This window comes from Monodon monoceros, unplaced genomic scaffold (genome assembly GCF_005190385.1).
Source record: "Monodon monoceros isolate NGI ecotype Baffin Bay Population unplaced genomic scaffold, NGI_Narwhal_1 Super_Scaffold_5, whole genome shotgun sequence".
Classification (NCBI taxonomy): domain Eukaryota; kingdom Metazoa; phylum Chordata; class Mammalia; order Artiodactyla; family Monodontidae; genus Monodon; species Monodon monoceros.
In genome coordinates this window covers 61,776,260-61,786,654 of record NW_021703782.1, presented here as the reverse complement: position 1 = coordinate 61,786,654, position 10,395 = coordinate 61,776,260, and the positions used below count along the sequence as shown (strand labels likewise).

Below are 10,395 nucleotides of genomic sequence, written 5' to 3'. Positions count from 1 at the left end.
TGAAACTGATATTGTTTCTTTACTAAGATCTATGAGGAAAGGGAGAATATCTGTCCTTCCATTCCTCTTGTCAAGGATTGCTGAATAAAATAGAGGATGCTCAGTTAACTTTGAATTTCAGATAAACAGTGAAAAAAATTTAGGCTAAGCATGTTCCAAATACTGAAAAAATATTTCTTGTTTATGTGAAGTTCAAATTTAACTAGACCTCCTATATATTTAGTTGCTAAATAGGGCAAGCCTACTCTCCTATTCTACCACCTATTCAGAGCTTGAAATACTTGTTGAATTGATCCAAAAATCCCATCTTGGATTGAATAATTGTTTCACCTGTGCCTCAGTTGCATTCTCATGAAATGTTGACCATTAATACCAATTTGCGTATTTGTTCTTTTCTTCTGTTGACTTGTAGTCTTGTAGTCTTCCTTCTCTTATTTGAGTCTACTCCCCAACTTCCATATCCCAATCCCAAGCCCAGATAGGACTGGGGAGTTTAAGGAGATGTCGGGACTACATAGAAGTCTTGGCACTAAATCAGGCTTGCAGCCCAAGTTTGTTAATTAAGATGATCTTAATAACCCTCCCCAAACCCCAGATTGTCTAAAGCTGAGAACTGAAATTCTCCTTGCAGAAGTTATCATAAACATTCATGTTTCCAAATCCAATAGCCATTTCTCCAACCTCATTTTTTTTTTTTAGAGCAATTGGTTGGGACTTTAATGCATTTGTAGGAATTCACAGTTAGACAGCAATGACTGAGTGTTATCAAAAGAGGGCACTGACGGCTGCAGAACCATTTCACAGGCATTCCTATGTGATTCTAGTGTGAAGCCAGGTTGAGAACTTTGCTTTACCTTATGGGATTCCTTACAGATTGATCCTTAACTATATATTTTCCCCTCTTCTCTCACCATGGTGGTCTTGTCCATACCATTTTAGACTAACACTAACATTTATATCATTAGCCAGACCTCTTATCTTAGCTCCAGATTCACAAATCTATTTCATATCTCTAGTTGGAGGCCTTACACATATCTCAAAGGTAGCATATCTGTTTTGCCCTTCAGATTTCTCTCATCCTTCTGGTGTTCTCCAACATGGAAATTGGTAGTAACAATTTTCTGGTTTTTCTGGCTTGAAATCTGGAACTCATCCCTAATTCTCCAACTCCCTAAGTCCTTACCTTCTATCCAGCAATAAGGTCTCAATTCAAACTCCAAAATATATCTTAAATTCATCCCTTTATCTCCATCTCCACCATTTCACTGGGTCTAATCTCCCACCATCTTTCTCCTAATTTGTTTTCCCACTTTTCTTCTTGCCCTCCTTTAATCACTTCTCTTCCTAACAGCCGAAGTGATACTCTCGTATTATAGGTTACATTGTATCCTTTTTATTCCATAAAACGAATACCATTGAATGAATTTGGAATAAGATCCAAGCTTCTTACCATGCTTTACAAGACCCTTCATGAGCTGGTCTCTGCTGAACTAGCCAAACCACTTTTCCAATTTTCAGCCTGCCCGCCTTTACTGATCTTATTTTATCTCTTCACACACCAACTACTTTCCTACCTTGGTGCCTTTGCACATGCTGCACCTCTGTCAAGAATGCTGTCCTTTCTCATGGCTAGCTCTTTCTCATCCTTTGCATTGCATGTTAAATGACACTGCCCCAGAGAACACGCCCTGACCATCAGTTCTAAATTAGGATCCTTTCCCATCACATTCTCTACCTCAGTGCCTTATTTGATGTTTTTCATAACACTAATGACAATTTATACTTATTTTGTCTTTTTACTTACTTTTGTTCCCCTTAATGAGTATACATTTCTTAAAGGGAAGGGATCAATGCTTGTTTTGTTCACTGCAGTACTTCAGGTCCTGGTACATAGCCCTGTACAGAATTGGCTCCAAAAATATTTTTGAATGAATGAATGATTTGGGATCTACTTTTACCACACCCTACCCAAAACCTGGAGTTTTGTCACTTAGCCAAACTTCGGCGCCTAGGTCCTTTATCTGCTTGCAGAACCTACCTGCTTACCTGCCTGCTTACCTAGATCTTTGCAGAGCGAGGACAGTAGTTCCTTCTCTGTGTTTAACCTGCTTACCTGTCAGATTGAGAGATTACTATATTCTGCTTACCAAGCTGAACTTTGTGAAACTAGATCTGCTCCCATTACCTAGACGTTTTTCCTCTAAAATATTTTTTCTCTTGGCCCTGCACTGCTGCAATTCACTTTTCATGTGACTCATGTCACAGTTGAGTCAGTGACAGATGAGATTCCTTTATTTTCCTGATACATTTGAAATTCATCTTCAAATGTCTAGGGCTGTAGGTTAACTGTCACCCTCCTTTTCCAGCTGGGCAAAGTGGTAGAATTATTGATAGAGTAGAACTTGAGGTCCCTTGTTATTGAGATGTTAACCTATATTCTTCTTAGTGACACTTTTTTAAACCAAAAAATTATCGTGAGTGTCAACTGTGGCACAATGCGAGCCAGTTTGGACAGGACAACATGAAGCTGTTTAATAGGAAAGCAAGAAAAGTATGCCTTTGTGTTTATGCTGCCTTGAATTGTTCAATCCTTGCTGGGATTTTTGTCATGCCTTCCCAGTGAGACCATAAACTTGAGAGTAAAAGCTGTATTACATAATTTGTTTTTCTAGAGCATTGACAGCAATGCACTGGTACATTCTTATCCCCTTGACAGATATTTGAGAAGAGACTCCAGTCAATAAGAGATGCAGGCCATGTGTTAGAACAGATTATTGAAATAGCAAATTGTGGTGGAGGAGGGGCCTTATGGGGTGCCCAAAGTATGAATGGTACACTACTAATCTGTTGGTTTATGACAAGTTCTTAATAGGCAGATAAAATAATTACCTCCCCAGGAAGGATCAAGAATAACATAGAAGTGCTTCAAATCAATGATGGGACCTGCTGTTCATAAAAATAATGCAGAAAAGACAGCCTTGTCATAAACCAACAGATGAAAGTTGGGAAGAGATATAAATAATAAAAATGTAAAAAATAAAAAATGGTTTGTATTCTTCATTTATACTACTCTTCCATGCCATTGTCCATTACTCTTTTGCCTGAAATGTTCTCCCCAGCTTGGATCTGCCTTGTGAACTCTTATTTATTCTTAACCCCCATCCAAGAAAACTCGTCTCTCATAACCTTTAATGACCCTTTCTCCTCCCACAGATTTAGTTCTTTCTTCTCTGTACGTCCTTGTAGGGTACAAATATTAGGATATATACTGACAGAGAAAATCTGAGCCAGTTAACTTGGGTCTGTTTAAATCTGCCCAGCCTCAGGGACCCACTCAAAGGTGTGAGGGCAGAAATTACCTTCGGAAGTCCCTGCCCTAAAAAACCTTTTGTCTCTGTCTTCAGGAGCATCCAATGTTCCCTTTTTGATGATGGATCGGTAGAGGGGTCCGTAAAAAGCATCTTAATCATAGCCATTTGGGGGTTACCAGATATAGGAAAAGAAGGCAGTTAAATATATATCTTATGAGACATCTGTGGTGGGTCAGACCTCCCGCTGGGCCTGTTTCTTGCTTGGAGGGTTCCAACAGGAAATTGGTTACTGTAGACTCATATAGCTGGAGAGCTTAAGGAGAGTATTTAGTGCAGCTCCTTGACATGTGGTCGGAGGGCTCCGGAGCTCAGGTATTGCTCTGAGTCTCCCATTTCAGTGGCTCTTACGGTGTTAAGTGCAGCACTGGGTTTCCCCAAATTTAGAAGGCAACCTGCGGCTGCTTTCTTGGTGTTTGAAGGCAGTCAGCTGCTTCCGTATAATGGGAAGCAAAATGCTGTCAGCAGTAAGGGTATATCTGTCTCCTAAGCTCTCTGCAGGCTGTCATTGTAGCACAGATCACATTCGTTTATAACTTTTATACTCAAGCTTCGTATTAAGTCTGTGTGCTCCTGGGTCTCTAGTACCAAAAGAATTCCTAACAAATAGTAAGCATGCAGTATACATTTGTTGCCTTAAACATATAAATAATTGATAATGACTTACAGTGGAATTGTAATATATATTGTGGGGTATGGTGTTAAAGTGAGCAAAAATTGCTTAAATCACCATTGGCACCATAAAGAATAACAGAGTATCTGCTATATAAACAGATACATATCAATACATATCTTTCAGAAAAGTCTAGCACAGATATTTTTTTTTCCTACATGTTTTAGACCAGTTCTACGAGTTGACAAAATGAAGTAGTTTGCTTATATTTTAGGGATATTTTACAGGGCGCATATGTTGTATTTTTAAACATGAGGGTTGAACTTTGAGTGATAAGTTAACTCAAGGAGAAATACATAGGAACTAAGAGAGGAATTCTCATCCTCATTGTACTCTTATTCTAGGACAACTCTTCAATGATAGAAATTGTGGACAGAAGTGAACTTGAAAAATTGTTTCTCTTTTTCTCTCTTTAGCAAGTAAGTTGAAGTAGTGTAAGCAAGAATGCACATAGATCTGCTATACCTTTCCTGAGGTATTTGTATTTCAAATTGCTCAAAATTTTGAGCTGAAAGAATTATCTTCTAATCATGGAATTGGGCTATTTCCTTATAAAATGCATTTATTTATTTTTGAATAGACAGGATAGATGCTTGATTCAAAATTTGTAAGGTATAAAAAGGGAAAAGGGGGAGATACCAACAGTGACAAATGTGGCTGAGAAGTAGAAGGAGAAGATGGCTGAAAAGGATCATGTTGACTTAGCAAAATAGAGGTCATCGATGACTTTTGCCTTAGAGTTTTTGGTGGATCATTGAGGGAAAAGATGAGAGTGAGTCGAATTGTGAGTATGAGGTGAAGAAATGGACACCATAAATCTTTTAAAAGATAAGTGGTATCTAAAAGAATATTGAGAGATTTGAGCTTTAAAAAATTCAGTGAAGAGACTTCTGGTAATGATGTACAATCTGCTTTAGCCCTATATTCCCACTTAGGACAACTAGAAAAGCTGTTCAGATCTTTAAAAATTCTTTTTTAAAGGCCTTTCAAATCTGTAAGAAAGGCACTGAGATATTCCAGGGCCAGGATCTGGGAAAGAAGGCATTGAAGAAGAGTGAGCATTTGGGACTGGTTTTACCCTGAAGGTATTTGCTTGTTTCACTTGATGATAAAGAGCTGAACAGAATTTTCAACAGGCTCATGTGTTTGTAATGCCAAAAGTTGGATTTCAGTGCCCTTCAGAGAGAAGGGGGCCAAGTAAACTGCAATCTTTGGGTCAAAACCACAGAGAGTTTAATATCACTATATGATTAAGGGTATCCAAGAAGTAGACCAGCCCTTGCAGAAACTGAAGTTTAGTTTTTGAATAATCTCAAGCCCTACTTGGATTATGGTGATCTGGATTGCTAATGCCCCAGTCTCCTTGCCTGCCAGTAGAAAATTAAATCCTCTATAGAAAGCTAACATATTCAAAGGTTCAGATCATCTCTACAGTTTTTAATAATATTAAAATTCCAACAAAAACATCCAGGCATAAAAGTAGACAAGACTTGACCATAAATCAAAGGAGACAATAAGAAAATAGAAACAGCCTCCTAGGGCATCAGACAATGGGATTATCAGACATCGACTTGTAAATAACCATGCATAAGGAATTAAGAGAGAGAATTAAAAATTTCAGCAGAAAACCAGAACCTATGAAAAAGAACCAAATAGAAATTCTAGGGATAAAAAATAATAATTGAAATTAAGCATGCAGTGGATTGAATTTAACAGCAGTTTAAAGCAAGCTGAGGAAGAACTTCAGTGAACTGGATGATAGGTCAGGAAGATCTTTTAGACAAAACATGGAGAGACAAAAAGATGGAAAATAGATAAAAGAAACTAAACATTACATGGATCATCATGAAAAGCTGTAACACATCTGAAGCTGGAATTCCAAAAGGAGAAGAGAGTAGATGCAGCAGGAGCAATATTTGAAGAGATGGCTTCCATTTGAAGAGATGTTCAATGGCTGTGAACTTTCCAACTATGATAAAACATGTGACATCACAGATTTAAGAAATAATATAAACACCAAGCAGGATAAATAAAAATAAAACCACATCTTGGCACATTAGAGAGAAACTGCTAGAAACCAAAGACAAAGAAAAAAATTTGAAAGACAGGCAAAGGGGGGGAAAAAGTTATATTACCATTAAAGGAGCAACCATGATCCCAACAGTTAATTTCTCAACAGAAGTGGAAAAATCAGAGAAGGGAATGATATCTTTAAAGTGCTGAAGGAAAATAACTGACCACTTAGAATTTTGTTCTTAAAAATTCTTTCAAAATTGAAGAAGAAATAAAGATGCATATGCTATTAAAATACCTGTCAAGTGAGTAGTAAATAGAGTTGAAGTGTTCTAAGGGCCTTGCATTGAGAAGTGGTAAAATATTTTAAGACGTCAAAGATGTAATTGCTAAGGTAATCATTAAACAAATGACAAAAGAATGTATGTATGTAAAATTACATAATGGAGAGAAAAAGATGGAATAATATAAACCACTTAATCTAATAGAGGCAAGAAAGGATAGAAACCAGAACACAGAACAGGTGAACTAATAAAGTGCAAATAGAAAAAGTTTATTTTAAAGCAAAAAGTATACTACAGATAAGAATATTGATAATGATAAAAGGTTTATTCACCAGGATATAATTCTAAATATATATGTAACTAATAATTTAGCTTCAAAATAGCACAAGCAAAAAATGACAGAATTAAGAGAAATAGTCAAATTCACCATCATAGTGGGAGATTTTTAATGTACTTTTTTCTTAGTAACTGATAGAACAATTAGAAAATTCAGTACAGATATAAAAGGTTTGAGCAACACAATGAGAGACGACGAAATAGGCATACCCTTCATTGTACCCAGTGGCTGCAAAATCCGTTTTTTCTAAACACACTTGAAAAATTCATCAAAGTTGAACATATGTTGTGTCGTAAAATAAATGGGTCTCAACAAATTTTAAAGATTAAAATTATAGGAACTGTGTTATTTAAACCAGTGGAAAGAAATCATTAAGCAAAAGAAAAGTAGAAAACCCCCAAATGTATGAAAGTTAAGTAGTACACTTCTAAAGATCTATGGGGCAAAGGCGAAATCACAGTATAAATTAGAATGTAACCACAATGTTCGCGGCAGTTCTATTTACAATAGCCAGGACATGGAAGCAACCTAAGTGTCCATTGACAGATGAATGGATAAAGAAGATGTGGCACATATATACAATGGAATATTACTCAGCCATAAAAAGAAATGAAATTGAGTTATTTGTAGTGAGGTGGATGGACCTAGAGTCTGTCATACAGAGTGCAGTAAGTCAGAAAGAGAAAAACAAATACCGTATGCTAACACATATATATGGAATCTAAAAAGAAAAAAAAAAGTCATGAAGAACCTAGGGGCAGGATGGGAATAAAGACGCAGACCTACTAGAGATGGACTTGAGGACACGGGGAGGGGGAAGGGTAAGATGGGACAAAGTGAGAGAGTGGCATGGACATATGTACACTACCAAATGTAAAATAGATAGCTAGTGGGAAGCAGCTGCATAGCATAGGGAGATCAGCTCGGTGCTTTGTGACCACCTAGAGGGGTGGGATAGGGAGGGTGGGAGAGAGGGAGACGCAAGAGGGAAGAGATATGGGGATATATGTATATGTATAGCTGATTCACTTTGTTATAAAGCAGAAACTAACACATCATGGTAAAGCAATCATACTCCAATAAAGATGTTAAAAAATGTATTTTCAACTGAATTAAAATGAAAATAGGACATTTTCATATGATGTATTGTGGGATACAGCTAAAGCTCTGCACAAAGAAGTTTATGGCCTTAGATGCATATATTATAAAAGAAAAATGTAAATGTAAATGATCTAAGCATCTATTAAAGTAAATGATTTAAGCATAAAAAGTTAGAGGAAAAAACAAGAAACCCAAAGAAAAAATAATAAAAATTGGAGCAGATATTAATGAAAACATTTCCTAATGTACAATAGAGAAGATTATTGAAGCCCAAAGCTGGTTTGAATAATTAGTAATAAACACATTGGCCAAATTGAGCAACAATAAGGTAGTTATGAAAATGAGACTTTACTGTGTATCCTACAGACATTAAATGACATAAAAATATTATGAACAATATTAGGACAATGCATTGGAAAACTTAGATGAAATGGACAATTTACTAGAAATGCAGAAGTACCAAATTTAGATGAAATGGAAAACCTACTAGAAAAACGCAACTTAACAAGACAAGAAGAAGACTGCTACAAGAATTAAAAAAAAAAAAAAATCAGTAATTTAAAACCTTCACTCAAAGAAAGCTCCAGGCTCAGGTGGCTTCTCTGAGTTTTACTAATTACTTGAGAAAGAAACAATACCAGTTTTACACAGTCTCTTCTAGTAGGTAGGAAAGCGAAAACTTCCCATCTCAGTTTTTAAAAAAATCCACAAAGCAAATATCAATTCACTTAAATTTAAAACCTATCTTGTAGCTTTAACCTTCTGAAAAAATTTTAAAATAAAGTCTGGGGTATTTAATTTTCCTTTTGGTTCTAGCACCTTTGATTTGCAAAACTAATTATTCTTCAAGTAAATTGACGGTAGACTAGGAACTCTTCATTGAACCAGTCATAAAATAATCTACTGATGTATAAGTTACTGCTTCCATTAAAGGTACAATTTTCCAATTTCAATAACTGAACAAGAGATAAATATTTCTTTAATGAATGCATCTTTCTCTGTGTAGGAAGCCATTTATAACAACTAGTTCACTTGCTTTTTAGATAAGATACCTCATTGCTTAAAGAGACAAGATATTAACATTAGACACATTTCTCCATTAACCTGTATAAAGTTGTGAGCTTCTCTGTTTTTGAGCAAAAGTAAAAACACTGATATATAAACTTAGTGACACATTCTGGAAGGTACTTAATTGAGCGCTATAACTTAGCAATTAATCTCCAAAATGAATACCGATTTAATTTACAGTGTTGGCAGTTTTTTTGTAGTATGAACTACAGCACTCCCTTGCCTTCACTCTAATAAAGGTCAGTGGTGAGACATTTTTATATAACAGATACTCCATTCCTATATTCTTTAGAAATTATCATTTTATCTACTGAACACGAGTAAAGGCATTTACCTGCATAACTAAATTCTGCATTAAAAACATAGCATAAAAGAAGAAAGTTGATAGATGAAGCATCAGTTAGTTAATTCTTTCTCTAAAATGTGGGATTGTTTAAAAAAGTTCATTAAGAACTTCAGAAATAACTTAAAGATGAGGAGATATATACAAGAAGGGGCTATCTTCTCCAAGAATAACCAGAGAAATCATAGAGTGTCATGAGCTTTGCAGCTAGTCTGTGAGGTTAAAGTTCAAGAAATATTGTCATCCATGGGGCTCCTTTGTTTCTATCTTGTTTACAGTCTCTTTCACAAAAATGGATTCAAAATAGAATGGAAAGTTTTCACTCTCAACAATTGTCTTTGAACACATGAGCAAGTTCAGTAATAAACTTTCATCTCTTATCGCTGTTGCTCTCAAAGGCAAGTTCATATTTCCAGCCAAGAGTAATTTTATAATTTTCACAATAGATATCCACTACAGCATGTTCACCAGGGAGAGGGCCTGTCCTCTGCTGGGTCACAGCCCACATTCACCCAGAATTAAAGAGGTGGGCTTGATGTTGACTAACACGAAAGGACTTGGATATCAACACAGCATGATGCTAAATGAGCTTTGCAGTGGATATAGCAGTAAATTCAGTGACAGTTTGGCAGGTAACCTTGGAAAGTTACGGAGTTTGTCATTTTCATCATCTCTGCTGGAAGTTTTTTACTCAGAACTGCAACTCTGTTGGATTCTGTGAGGAAAGAAACCCTGGAATACTGAGGCAAAAGCTGTTATTTTGAAGGATGTATACAGATGAGCAGAGTAGAAGATGTCACAGTGCATGCTCAACTGTCTGTGGCCTGGCCAGCTCCCCTGCCCACAGTCCTAGCCCACAGCACCCATCTGGCCAGGTATGCACTGCCACCAGCTAGATCAACAGTCAGTCAGTTCACTGCATGTCTGGGTACTGCTTGCTCAGGCCATCAGGCAGCTGGTGGCTGACGGCTCCTCCATGTGGCATGAAGCATTCTCCCTGTCATGGACCAAGCTCATTTGATAAGACCTGCTTAATCTTGATAACATCATCTGATGCGACCGTTATGGAAAAGTTAAATTACAGGCCAATCTCACTCATGAATATAGATTAAAAAATCCAAAATTAGTGTTAGAAAACTGAATCCAGCAATATATAAAGATACTATATCAGGGCCAAGTTTTTTTTTTTTTTTTGGGGGGGGGGGGGG

General features: G+C 36.6%; 1 pseudogene; it reads right to left on the bottom strand.

Annotated features, from left to right (window-relative positions):
- Positions 1–9,512: 9,512 nt before the first annotated feature.
- On the bottom strand, positions 9,513–9,927 carry LOC114884450 (annotated as a pseudogene).
- Positions 9,928–10,395: the final 468 nt, after the last annotated feature.